Raw genomic sequence first — 13,852 nt, forward strand, 5'->3', positions numbered from 1 at the left:
GATTTGTGTGCAAAATTAAAGCGCATGGTATTGGGGGTAATGTACTAACGTGGATAGAGAACTGGTTGGCAGACAGGAAGCAGAGAGTCGGGATAAACGGGTCCTTTTCAGAGTGGCAGGCAGTGATTAGTGGAGTGCCGCAGGGCTCAGTGCTGGGACCCCAGCTCTTTACAATATACAGTAACGATTTGGATGAAGGCATTGAGTGCAATATCTCCATTTTGCAGATGACACTAAACTGGGTGGCAGTGTGAGCTGTGAGGGGGATGCTAAGAGGCTGCAAGGTGACTTGGACAGGTTAGCAGAGTGGGCAAATGCATGGCAGATGCAGTATAATTTCGATAAATGTGATGTTATCCATTTTGGTGGCAAAAACATGAAGGCAGATTATCTGAATGGCGGCAGATCAAGAAAAGGGGAGGTGCAACGAGACCTGGGTGTCACGGTACATCAGTCATTGAAGGTTGGCATGCAGGTACAGCAGGCGGTGAAGGCGGCAAATGGTATGTTGGCCTTCATAGCTAGTGGATTTGAGAATATGAGCAGGGGGGTCTTATTGCAGTTGTACAGGGCCTTAGTGAGGCCTCAACTGGAATATTGTGTTCAGTTTTGGTCTCCTAATCTGAGGAAAGACGTTCTTGCTATTGAGGGAGTGCAGCGACCGTTCACCAGACTAATTCCAAGGATGGCTGGACTGTCATATGAGGAGAGACTGGATCAACTGGGCCTTTATTCACTGGAGTTTAGAAGGATGAGAGGGGATCTCATAGAAACGTATAAGATTCTGACGGGACTGGACAGGTTAGATACGTGTACATTGTTCCCGATGTTGGGGAAGTCCAGAACTAGGGGACACAGTCTTAGGATAAGGGGTAGGCCATTTTGGACTGAGATGAGGAGAAACTTCTTCACTCAGAGTTGTTCACCTGTGGAATTCCCTGCCGCAGAGAGTTGTTGATGCCAGTTCATTGGATATATTCAAGAGGGAGTTAGATATGGCCCTTACGGCTGGGGGGATCAAGGGGTATGGAGAGAAAGCAGGAATGGGGTACTGAGGGAATGATCAGCCATGACCTTATTGAATGGTGGTGCAGGCTCGAAGGGCCAAATGGCCTACTCCAGCACCTATTTTTTTTTTAATAAAAAAAAAGACATCCTTGATCCTGTACTCAAATCCTCTTGCAATGAAGGCCAACCTACCATTTGGCTTCCTAACTGCTTGCTACACCTGCATGTTTGCTTTCAATGACTGGTGTACAAGGACACCCAGGTCCCTCTGTACATCGACACTTTCCAAGCTATCACCATTTAAATAATACTTTGTCCATATGTTTTCCCTACCAAAGTGGATAACTTCACATTTATCCACATTATACTGCATCTGCCATGTGTTTGCCCACTCACTCAACCAATCTAAATCGCCTTGCAGCGTCTTTGCATCCTCCTCACAACTCACAATCCCACCTAGTTTTGTGTCGTCAGCAAACTTGGAAATATTACATTTGGTTCCCTCATCCAAATCATTTATAAATATTGTGAATAGTTGGGGCCCAAGCACTGATTCCTGTGGTACCCCACTAGTCACTGCCCGCCACCCTGAAAAAGACCTGTTTATTCCTACTCTCTGTTTCCTGTCGGTTGACCAATTTTCAATCCAAGCCAGTACATTGCCCCAATCCTGTCTATGTGCTTTAATTTTGCACACTAACCTCTTATGTGGGGCCTTATCTTAGGTCTTCTGAAAATCTAAATGCACTACATCCACTTGTTCTCCCTTTTTATTCTATCAGTTACATCCTCAAAAAACTCCAGTAGGTTTGTCAAAAATGATTTTAATTTCGTAAATCCATGTTGACTTTGTCTAATCCCGTTGATATCTAAGTGTACCGTTATCACATCCTTTATAATAGACTCCAGCATTTTCCCTACTACTGATGTGTAGTTCCTGTTTTCTCCCCCCCTCCTTTTTTTAAATAGTGGGGTTACATTTGCCACCCTCCAATCTGCAGGAACTGTTCCATTATCTATAGAATTCTGGAAGATGACAACCAATGCATCCACTGTTTCCATGGCTACCTCTTTTAGTACTCTGGATGCAGATCATCAGGCCTTGGGAATTTATCGGCCTTCAGTTCCATTAGTTTCTCCAGCACTATTTTCTTACTAATAATCATTTCCTTTAATTCCTCTTGCTCACTAGATCTTTGGTTCCCTAGAATTTCTGGGATGTTATTTGTGTCCTCTTCCGTGAAGACAGAACCGAAGTATTTATTTAATTGTTCTGCCATTTCTTTGTTCCCCATTATAAATTCTCCCGTTTCTGTCTGTAAAGGACCTGCATTTGTCTTCACTTTTTCTTTTTCCGCATTTCTAGAAACTTTTGCAGTCGTTTTTTATGTTCCTTACAAATTGACTCTCATACTCTATTTTTCCCCTCTTAATCAATGTCTTAGTCCTTTTTTGCTGAATTCTAAACTGCTCCCAATCCTCAGGCTTGCTACTTTTTCTGGCAACTTTGTATGACTCCTCTTTGAATCTAATACTATTCTTAATTTCTTTTGTTAGCCATTCCTTTTGTGTTTTTATGCCAGAAAGGAATGTATAACTGTTGCAATTCATTCATTCATTCATTCATTCCTTTTCAGAATGGCAGGCAGTGACCAGTGGGGTGCCGCAGGGCTCAGTGCTGGGACCCCAGCTATTTCTAATATACATCAATGATTTGGATGAAGGAATTGAGTGTAATATCTCCAAGTTTGCAGATGACACTAAGCTGGGTAGTGGTGTGAGCTGTGAGGAGGATGCTAAGAGGCTGCAGGGTGACTTGGACCGGTTAGGTGAGTGGGCAAATGCATGGTAGATGCAGTATAATGTGGATAAATGTGAGGTTATCCACTTTGCTGGCAAAAACTGGAAGACAGAATATTATCTGAGTGGTGACAGATTAGGAAAAGGGGAGGTGCAATGAGACCTGGGTGTCATGGTACATCAGTCATTGAAGTTTGGCATGCAGGTACAGCAGGCGGCGAAGAAGGCAAATGGCATGTTGGCCTTCATAGCTAGAGGATTTGAGTGTAGGAGCAGGGAGGTCTTACTGCAGTTGTACAGGACCTTAGTGAGGCCACACCTGGAATATTGTGTTCAGTTTTAGTCTCCTAATCTGTGGAAGGACGTTCTTGTCATTGAGGGAGTACAGCGAAGGTTCAGCAGATTGATTCCCATATGAGGAGAGATTGGATCAACTGGGCTTGTATCCACTGGAGTTTAGAAGAATGAGGGGGGATCTCATAGAAACATATAAAATTCTGTCGGGATTGGACAGGTTAGAGGCAGGAAGAATGTTCCCATTGCTGTGGAGTTCCAGAACCAGGGTCATTGTCTAAGAATAAGGGGTAAGCCATTTAGGACCGAGATGAGGAGAAACTTCTTCACTCAGAGAGTGGTTAACCTGTGGAATTCTCTACCACAGAAAGTTGTTGAGGCCAGTTCGTTAGATATATTCAAAAGGGAGTGAGATATGGCCCTTACAGGCAAAGGGATGAAGGGGTATGGAGAGAAAGCAGGAAAGGGGTACTGAGGTGAATGATCAGCCCTGATCTTATTGAATAGCGGTGCAGGCTCGAAAGGCTGAATGGCCTACTCCTGCACCTAATTTCTATGTTTCCTTAAATGTTAGCGATTGCCTATCCACCACCATGCCTTTTAATGAATCTTCCCAATCTATCATAGCCAATTCACTCCTCATACTTTCGTAGTTTCCTTTGTTTAGATTTAGGACCCTAGTTTCGGATTAGATTACTTCACTTTCCATCTTAATAAAGAATTCAATCATGTTAAGGTCACTCTTCCCTAAAAGTCCCAGCACAACAAGACTGTTAATTAACCCCTTCTCATCACACAATACCCAATCTAGGATAGCCTGTTCCCTAGTAGGCTCCTCAACATATTGGTCTAAAAAACATCTTGTACACACTCCAGGAATTCATCTTTTACAGTATTATTAATAATTTGGTTTGGCCTGTCTATATGTAGATTAAAGTCACATACGATTACTGTAGTACCCTTGTTACATGCATCTCTAATTTCCTTTTTGATGCCATCCCCTACACTACCACTACTGTTTGGAGGCCAAAAGACAACTCCCACCAATGCAGTAACCTCTTATGTGGCACCTTATCGAATGCTTTCTGGAAATCCAAATACATCACATCCACTGGTTCCCTCTTAGCCACCCTTCTTGTTACATCCTCAAAGAATTCCAGCAAATTTGTCAAACATAATTTCCCTTTCATAAAACCATGCTGACTCTGCTTGATTGAATCATGCTTTTCCAAATGTCCCGCTACTGTTTCCTTAATAATGGATTCCAGCATTTTCCCAATGACAGATGTTAGGCTAATTGGTCCATAGTTTCCTGCTTTTTGTCTGCCTCCTTCTTTAAATAGGGGTGTTACAATTCCAGTTTGACCCTCCCAGAATCCAGGGAATTTTGGTAAATTACAACCAATGCATCCACTATTCCTGCCGCTACTTCTCCTAAGGATGCAAGCCATCAGGTCCAGGGGATTTATGCACCTTTAGTCCCATTATTTTACACAGTATTACTTCAGTGATTGTATTAAGTTCCTCCCTACCTATAGCCCCTTGATTATCCACTATTGGATATTCTTCATGTCATCTACAGAGAAGACCGATATAAAATATTTGTTCAACGTCTCTGCCATTTCTCTGTTCTCCATTATTAATTCCCCTGTTCTCCATTATAGAAACATAGAAAATAGGTGCAGGAGCAGGCCATTCAGCCCTTCTAGCCTGCACCGCCATTCAATGAGTTCATGGCTGAACATGAAACTTCAGTACCCCCTTCCTGCTTTCTCGCCATAACCCTTGATCCCCCGAGTAGTAAGGACTTCATCTAACTCCCTTTTGAATATATTTAGTGAATTGGCCTCAACTACTTTCTGTGGTAGAGAATTCCACAGGTTCACCACTCTCTGGGTGAAGAAGTTTCTCCTCATCTCGGTCCTAAATGGCTTACCCCTTATCCTCAGACTGTGACCCCTGGTTCTGGACTTCCCCAACATTGGGAACATTCTTTCTGCATCTAACCTGTCTAAACCCGTCAGAATTTTAAACGTTTCTATGAGGTCCCCTCTCATTCTTCTGAACTCCAGTGAATACAAGCCCAGTTGATCCAATCTTTCTTGATAGGTCAGTCCCGCCATCCCGGGAATCAGTCTGGTGAACCTTCGCTGCACTCCCTCAATAGCAAGAATGTCCTTCCTCAAATTAGGAGACCAAAACTGTACACAATACTCCAGGTGTGGCCTCACCAAGGCCCTGTACAACTGTAGCAACACCTCCCTGCCCCTGTATTCAAATCCCCTCGCTATGAAGGCCAACATGCCATTTGCTTTCTTAACCGCCTGCTGTACCTGCATGCTAACCTTCAATGACTGATGTACCATGACACCCAGGTCTCGTTGCACCTTCCCTTTTCCTAATCTGTCACCATTCAGATAATAGTCTGTCTCTCTGTTTTTATTAATTATTATTATTATTATTAATTCCCCAGTCTCATTCTCCAGGGGACCAACATTTTTTTAGCCACTCTTTTCCTTTTTATGTACCTGTAGAAACTCTTGCTGTCTGTTTTTATATTTCATACTAGTTTACTTTCATAATCTATCTTCCCTCTCAATCATTTTTTTAGTCGTTCAATGTTGGCTTTTAAAAATTTCCCAATCCTCTGGCCTCCCACTAGGCCATATTGTATGCCTTTGTTTTCGATTTGATACCATCCCTTATTTCCTTAGTTAGCCACAGATGGTTATCCCTTCTCTTACAGTCTTTCCTTCTCATTGGGATATATTTTTGTTGCGAGTTATGAAATATCTCTTTAAATGTCTGCCACTGTTCATCAACCATTACTTAGTCTATTTTGCCAGTCCACTTTAGCCAACTCTGCCTTCATACCTTTGTATTCTCCTTTATCTAAGCTTAGGACACTGGTTTGAGATTCAACTTTCTCATCCTCCAACTGAATTTGAAATTCAGCCATATTATGATCACTCATTCCGAGAGGATCTTTTACTATGAGATAAGATAATGGGATTAAAGGCAGATAAATCCCCTGGACCTGATGGCTTGCATCCTAGGGTCTTAAGAGAAGTAGCGGCAGGGATTGTGGATGCATTGGTTGTAATTTAAATAGGCCCCTATTTAAAAAAGGAGACAGACAAAAAGTAGGCAACTATCGACCAGTTAGCCTAACATCTGTGGTTGGGAAAATGTTGAAGTCCATTATTAAAGAACCAGTAGCAGGACATTTGGAAAAGAAAAATTTGGTCAGGCAGAGTCAGCATGGATTTATGAAGGGAAATTCATGTTTGACAAATTTGCTGGAGTTCTTCGAGGATGTAACAAACAGGGTGGATAAAGGGGAACCAGTGGATGTGATGTATTTGGGCTTCCAGAAGGCATTTGACAAGATTACTGCACAAGATAAAAGTTCATGGGGTTGCGGGTAATATATTAGCATGGATAGAGGATTGGCTAACTAACAGAAAACAGAGAGTCGGGATAAATGGTTCATTCTCTGATTGGCAACCAGTAACTCGTGGGGTGCCGCAGGGATGTGCTGAGTCCCCAACTATTTATAATCTATATTGACTTGGAAGAAGGGACTAACGTAGCCAAGTTTGCTGATGATACAAAGATGGGAGGACACACAAAATCTTCAAAAGGACATAGACAGGCTAAGTGAGTGGGCAAAAGTTTGGCAGATGGTGTATAATGTTGGAAATTGTGAGGTCATGCACTTTGGCAGAAAAAAATCAAAGAGCAAGTTATTATTTAAATGGAGAAAAATTGCAACGTGCTGCAGTACAGCGGGACCTGGGGGTACTTGTGCATGAAACGCAAGGATAGTATGCAGGTACAGCAAGTGATCAGAAAAGCCAATAGTATCTTGGCCTTTATTGTAAAGTGGATGGAGTATAAAAGCAGGGAAATCTTGCTACAGCTATATAAGGTATTGGTGAGGCCAGACCTGGAATATTGTGTACAGTTTTGGTTTCCATATTTGCAAAAAGATATACTTGCTTTGGAGGCAGTTCAGAGAAGATTCACTAGGTCGATTCCAGGATTGAGGGGTTTGACTTATGAGGAAAGGTTGAGTAGGTTGGGCCTCAGAAGAATGAGAGGTGATCTTATAGAAACATATAAGATTATGAGGGGGCTTGGCAAGGTGGATGCAGAGAGGGTGTTTCCACTGATGGGGGAGACTAGAACTAGGGAGCATAATCTTAGAATAAGGGGCCGCTCATTTAAAACAGAGATGAGAAATTTCTTCTCTCAGAGGGTTGTAAATCTGTGGAATTTGCTACCTCAGAGAGCTGTGGAAGCTGGGACATTGAATAAATTTAAGACAGAAATAGACAGATTCTTAAACAATAAGGGAATAAGGGGTTCTGGGGAGCGGGCAGGGACGTGGAGCTGAGTCTATGATCAGATCAGCCATGATCTTATTGAATGGCGGAGCAGGCTTGAGGGGCTGCATGGCCTACTCCTGTTCCTATTTCTTATGTTCTTATAATTTATTAATCCTGCCTCATTACACAGTACTAGCTCTAAGATACCCTGCTCCCTGATTGGTTCTGCAACGTACTATTGAAGGAAACTATCCGGGATGCACTCTATGAACTCCTCAAGGCTACCCTGACCAATTTGCTTTGTCCAATCAATATGAAGGTTAAAATCACCCATGATTATTTAAGGGATGCTTGGATGTGCACTTGAAGTGCTGTAACCTGCAGGGCTACGGACCAAGAGCTGGAAAGTGGGATTAGGTTGGATAGCTGTTTGTCAGCCAGCACGGATACGATGGGCCGAAATGGCCTCCTTCCATGCCGTAAATGTCTATGATTCTATGATCCATCGAGCTAAGTGTGATAGACTGAACAGACTTAGCATAAAAACTGGAGACCCAAAAGGCACTGTGGGCCATCAGCAGTGTCAATCCATCCCTGGGGGAGGGCCCCATAGGCACGAGCATTGATCCTCCTCTGGGGAGGGCCCGTCGGCCACATAGTTCTGTGCATGAATCTACCCCAGGGTCCCAGAGGCCCAAGTATTAAACCACCCCTGCTGTACAGGCATAGAAACAGGCCATTCAACCCAGCGGGTCTGCGCCAATGTTTATACTCAATACCATCTCTTCTCACTCTAATGATATCATCCCACCCTGCCCCCATATTCCTCTATTCCCTCCTCCCTCATGGATGCATCAAGCCTCCTCTTTAATGCTGTCTGCTTCAACCACTCCTTGTGGCAGCGAGTTCCACTTTCCACATTTCACCTGTCACCAATTCCCACCATTTCCACACGCTCCCTGACCAGTCACCATTTCCACACGCTCCCTGACCAGTCACCATTTCCACACGCTCCCTGACCAGTCACCATTTCCACACGCTCCCTGACCAGTCTCCATTTCCACACGCTCCCTGACCAGTCACCATTTCCACACGCTCCCTGACCAGTCACCATTTCCACACGCTCCCTGACCAGTCACCATTTCCACACGCTCCCTGACCAGTCACCATTTCCACACGCTCCCTGACCAGTCACCATTTCCACACGCTCCCTGACCAGTCACCATTTCCACACGCTCCCTGACCAGTCACCATTTCTCCTTCATTTACAGACGCTCCCTGACCAGTCTCCATTTCTCCTTCATTTACAGATGCTCCCTGACCAGTCACCATTTAGCTGAAATTGTTGACGGTTCTCTCTCCTCAGGTACTGTCCCCCCTCCCTCAAATCTGTCATCATCACTGCTCTTCTCAAAAAACTAACCCTCAATTTCCGCACCCGCCCCCCTCACCCCTCACGATCCTTGCAAACTACTGCCCCATCTCCAACCTCCCCTTGTTTGCAGACGACACTAAAATTAGCTGTGTGGTTGATAATGAAGAGGAAAGTCATGGGCTGCAGGAGGATATTAATCTACTGGTCAGGTGGGCAGAGCAGTGGCAAATTAAATTTAATTCAGAGAAGTCTGAGGTGATGCACTTTGGGAGGGCTAATAAGGAAAGGGTATATACATTAAGCGGTAGGTCACTAAATAGTATAGATGAACAAAGGGACCTTGGAATGCTTGTCTACAGATCGCTGAAAGTAGCAGGCCAGGTGGATAAGGTGGTTAAGAAGGCATACGGAATGTATGCCTTTATTGACCAAGGCATAGAATATGAGTGCAGGGAGGTTATGCTTAAATTGAATAATACTTTAGTTAGGCCACAGCTGGAGTACTGCGTGCAGTTCTGGTCCGTATTATAGGAAGGACGTGATTGCACTGGAGAGGGTGCCGAGGAGATTTACTAGGATGCTGCCTGGAATGGAGAATCTTAGTTATGAGGACAGATTGGATAGGCTGGGTTTGTTCTCATTGGAACAGAGGAGGTTGAGAGGAGACCTCATCGAGATGCACAAAATATTGAGGGGCCTGGACATAGTGGATAGTAAAGGTCTATTTCCATTGGTGGAGGGGGCTATTCTGAGGGGGCATAGTTTTAAGGTGGTTAGTGGAAGGTTTAGAGGGGATTTGAGGGGGGAGGGGCTTCTTTATGCAGAGGATTGTGGGGGGCTGGAACTCACTGCCTGGAAGAGCGGTGGATGCAGAAAACCTCACCACTTTTAAGAGATGGTTGGATGGGCACTTAAAGTGCTGTAACCTGCAGGGTTACGGACCTCGAGCTGGTAATTGGGATTAGACGAGATGACTTTTTGTTGGTCAGCACAGATATAATGATAAGTACTGCAGGGAATAGAATACGGCCAGGGTGATCTCCTGGACTAGTGTCGATCGCCTGGATGAGTCGGCGAGGAATTTTCCCAGATTTCTTTCTCCCTAAATTGGCCTGGGTTTCTATCTGGTTTTTGCCTCTCCCAGGAGATCACATGGCTCCGGTTGGGGTGGAGTGTAGATGTTTTTAGTATAAGGGGTGTTGCAGTGGTGTGGGGCGGACTGGTTGGGCTGGGTGCTCTTTGCCTTTCCGTCATTGTTCATGGGTTTGTATGTAACCTTTAGGGCTGCTGACCGAGGGCCATGTGGCTCTTTGTCGGCCGGCGCAGACACGATGGGCCGAAATGGCCTCCTTCTGCACTGTAAATTTCTATGTTTCTATGCTGCTATGTGTCCTCTCCAAAGTCCTTGAACTGTTGTCACCTCCCAGATCCGTGCCCACCTTTCCCACAATTCCATGTTTGAATCCCTCCAATCGGGTTTCCGCGCCTGCCACAGTACCGAGACGGCTCTCATCAAAGTCACAAACCACGTCCTTTGTGACTGTGACAAAGGCAGACTAGCCCTCCTTGTCCTTCTTGACTTGTCTGCAGCCTTTGACACGGTTGACCACTCGAACCTTCCCCACCACCTCTCCACCATCGTCCAGCTGGGTGGGACTGCACTCGCCTGGTTCCATTCTTATCTATCTAATCGTAGCCAGAGAATCTCCTGCAATGGCTTCTCTTCCCACTGTTGTTATCCCCATTGTTATCTCTGGTGTCCCCCAAGTATCTGTCCTTGGCCCCCTCCTATTTCTCATCTACATGTTGCCCCTTGGCGACATCATCTGAAAACACAGCATCAGTTTCCACATGTACGCTGACGGCACCCAGCTCTACCTCACTCCCACGTCTCTCGACCCCTCCACGGTCTCTAAATTGTCAGTCTGCTTGTCTGACATCCAGTTCTGGATGAGCAGAAATTTTCTCCAATTGAATATTGGGAAGATCGAAGCCATTGTTTTCAGTCCCTGCCACAAACTCCGTTCCCGAGCCACTGACTCCATCCCTCTCCCCAACTTCTGTCTATGGCTGAACCACACTGTTCGCAACCTTGGTGTCATATTTGACCCTGGAATGAGCTTTCGACCTCATATCTGCAGCATAACGAAGACCCACTATTTCCACCTCCGTAGCATCACCCACCTCAACCCTTACCTCAGCTCATCCGCTGCTGAAGCCCTCATCCTGACCAGTCACCATTATTCCTTCATTTACAGACGCTCCCTGACCAGTCTCCATTTCTCCTTCATTTAGAGACATTCCCTGACCTGTCTGGATTTCTCCTTCATTCATTGACGCTCCCTCACCAGTTTCTATTTCTCTCTCATTTACAGACGCTCCCTGACTCACTTCCTCCCTGTCCCTGGAGTTTGCCGTGGTGCCGCTTTGTGGGCCTATCTGTTGTGGCTTTAAACAGATGAAACCCTGTGGGTTGGAGCAAACTCTGCAACATTTGGTAGTGAAATGGATTGATTCAGGACAGACAGCAGGGATTATTTCAGGAAATAACAGTGTAGTGAGACAGGAAATGCAGTGGATGTTGTGTAGATGGATTGTCAAAAGGTGTTTGATAAAGTGCCGGACAGAAGGTTTGTTCATCAAAATTAAGGCTCACAGTATTATAGGGAGTGAGTGGGGCAGCGTGAAGAGGAAGTTGAGTTAAGGGCATAAAACAGAGAGTAGTGGTTAATGGATGTTCTTCAGATTGGAGGGATGCAAACAGTGGTATCCCTCGGGGTCGGTGTTGGGACCATTGCTCTTCCCAATATAGAGAAACGATCTGGGCTAGGGTCTAAGAACAGAAGGATATAAGAATTAGGAGCAAGTGTACGTGACTCGGCCTCTCGAGCCTGCTCCGCCATTCAATAAGATCATGGCTGATCTTCTACCTCAACTCCACTTTCCTGCACTGTCCCCATATCCCTCGATTCCCTTAATATCCAAACATCTATTGATCTCTGTCTTGAATATACTCAAAGACTGAGTCTTCATATCCCTTTGGGGTAAAAAATTCCAAAGATTCACCATCCTCTGAGTGAAGAAGTTTCCCCTCAATTCAGTCCTAAATGGCCGACCCCTTATTCTGAGTCTGTGAGTCCTGGTTCTCGACTCCCCAGTCAGGGAAAACATCCTCCCTGCATCTACCCTGTCAAGCCCTGTAAGAATTGTATATGTTTCAATGAGATCACATCTCATTCTTCTGAACTCTAGAGAATATAGGCCTAGTCTACTCAATCTCTCCTTATTGGACAATTCCCCCATTCAATTCTGAATAGCTGGGGCCCAAGTACCAATCCTTGCAGCACCCCACTAGTAACAGCCTGCCAAGCCGAAAATTACCGTTTATTTGTTTTCTGCCCGTTAACCAATCCTAAATCCATGCTAGTATATTACCCCCAATCCCATGAGCCCCAATTGTGTTTAATAACCTCTTGTGTGGCACCTTATCGAATGCTTTCTGAAAATCCAAATACACCACATCCACTGGTTCCCCCTTATCTATTCTATTAGTTACAATCTCAAAAACCTCTAACAGATTTGTCAAACATGATTTCCCTTTCATAAATCCATGTCGACTCTGCCCAATCCTATTACTATTTTCTAATTGCTCTGTTACCACATACTTAATATTAGATTCTAGCATTTTCCCTCCGACTGATGTCAGGCTAACTGGTCTGTAAGTTCCCCATTTTCTCTCTCCCTCCTTTCTTAAATAGCGGAGTTACATTAGCTTCCTTCCAATATGTGGGAACCTTTCTGGGATCTATGGAATTTTGGATGACGACAGCCAATGCATCCATTATCTCAATGGCCACCTCCTTCAAAACCCTAGGATGTAGGCCATCGGGTCAAGATCAAAATCTCCAGATGATGCCAAAAGTGGGACCATGGCCAACTGTGAAGGGACTGTAAGTGACTTCAGTGTGAACACACAGGTTAGTAAATGGGGCAGGTAAATGGCAAATGAAATTTAATGCAGAGAAATGTGATGATAGATTTTGGGAGAAAATGTACATTAAATGGTAAAACTTTAAAAAGAGTAGCAGAGTAGAGAGATTTAGGGTTGTAAGATTCTAGCTAACGTCTTGCCTCATTAATTAGCAGGTTCAAGAGTCCAGTGGCAGGAACTTTAATATCTTACTAAGAAATACAAGATGAGCAGATTCTCAGTCCACTGACGTACCTTATATTGATCCATCAATCAGAGTAAAGATACAAGTCCCGCGTGTCCACAGTAACTGACACCAGGTCAGCCCGCTGGATGGAACCTCGGGCGCCCTGAGCTTGATCTCCGATGTCTCCAGTACCGACTGCCCCCTTACATCAGTCTCCCCTCACTTTTATACCCTGCACTGATCCACCTCTGGCACCGGACTCTTCTTTGTTTTCTCTGCTGGGTTTGGGCAGGAAGTGAGGAAAAGACAGCTGGAATTTCTCTAATCTGTGATTTACAAGGTCACTTTCCCTGGTTCCCAGCAGTTACTTTTCTCAGTAATTTTCTCTTTATCCCTAAACTCCCCTGCTTGCTGTTCATTACTTTATTTCAGATTGTTTAACAGTTATAGGTATAAACATCACACATTATAATCTAATCTATTCTATTACTCACTCTGGTTTAAGTTTATATTGCAGTTAATAACAGACAAACCCTGTCCTTTCCCCGATCAGATTACAACCAGTTGATTCAGTAAATGGAATGTCTTATCAGTGTTGTCATAGCAACCTGTCGACAGTGAAGGCCTGTTTGAGTTTCTAACTCAGACTTAACCTCTATTTCCCACAATACACATTAATCAGCTATTTGATGTCAACATATTTTAGTCATGATATGTTAATAACTCTAAAACCTACAAGGAGTTCAGATACACAAATCTTTAAGTTGATAAAGTGGTTAAAAAGCACATGGGATCCTAGGTTTTATAAATAGGGGTGTGGAGTACAAAAGGGTAAACCTGCACAAATCATTGGTTAGGCTGCAGTTCGAATATTGTGTCAGGTTTTG

General features: G+C 44.3%; 1 protein-coding gene across 6 annotated transcripts in view; it reads right to left on the reverse strand.

Moving 5' to 3' along the window:
* The window catches only part of LOC139247115 (zinc finger protein 432-like), a 92,235-nt gene that overhangs the window by 56,211 nt on the left and 22,172 nt on the right, over positions 1-13,852 (reverse strand). For 2 of the 6 annotated variants that reach the window (XM_070871529.1, XM_070871526.1), the window contains exon 1: positions 13,034-13,240. The exons of the other annotated variants lie outside the window; for them this stretch is intronic. The gene's annotated coding sequence lies outside the window, so the exon portion shown is untranslated. Of the gene's footprint in view, positions 1-13,033; positions 13,241-13,852 lie in introns of those variants that run through there. 6 annotated transcript variants of the gene reach the window in all.

Source organism: Pristiophorus japonicus, unplaced genomic scaffold, assembly GCF_044704955.1.
Source record: "Pristiophorus japonicus isolate sPriJap1 unplaced genomic scaffold, sPriJap1.hap1 HAP1_SCAFFOLD_258, whole genome shotgun sequence".
NCBI lineage: Eukaryota > Metazoa > Chordata > Chondrichthyes > Pristiophoridae > Pristiophorus > Pristiophorus japonicus.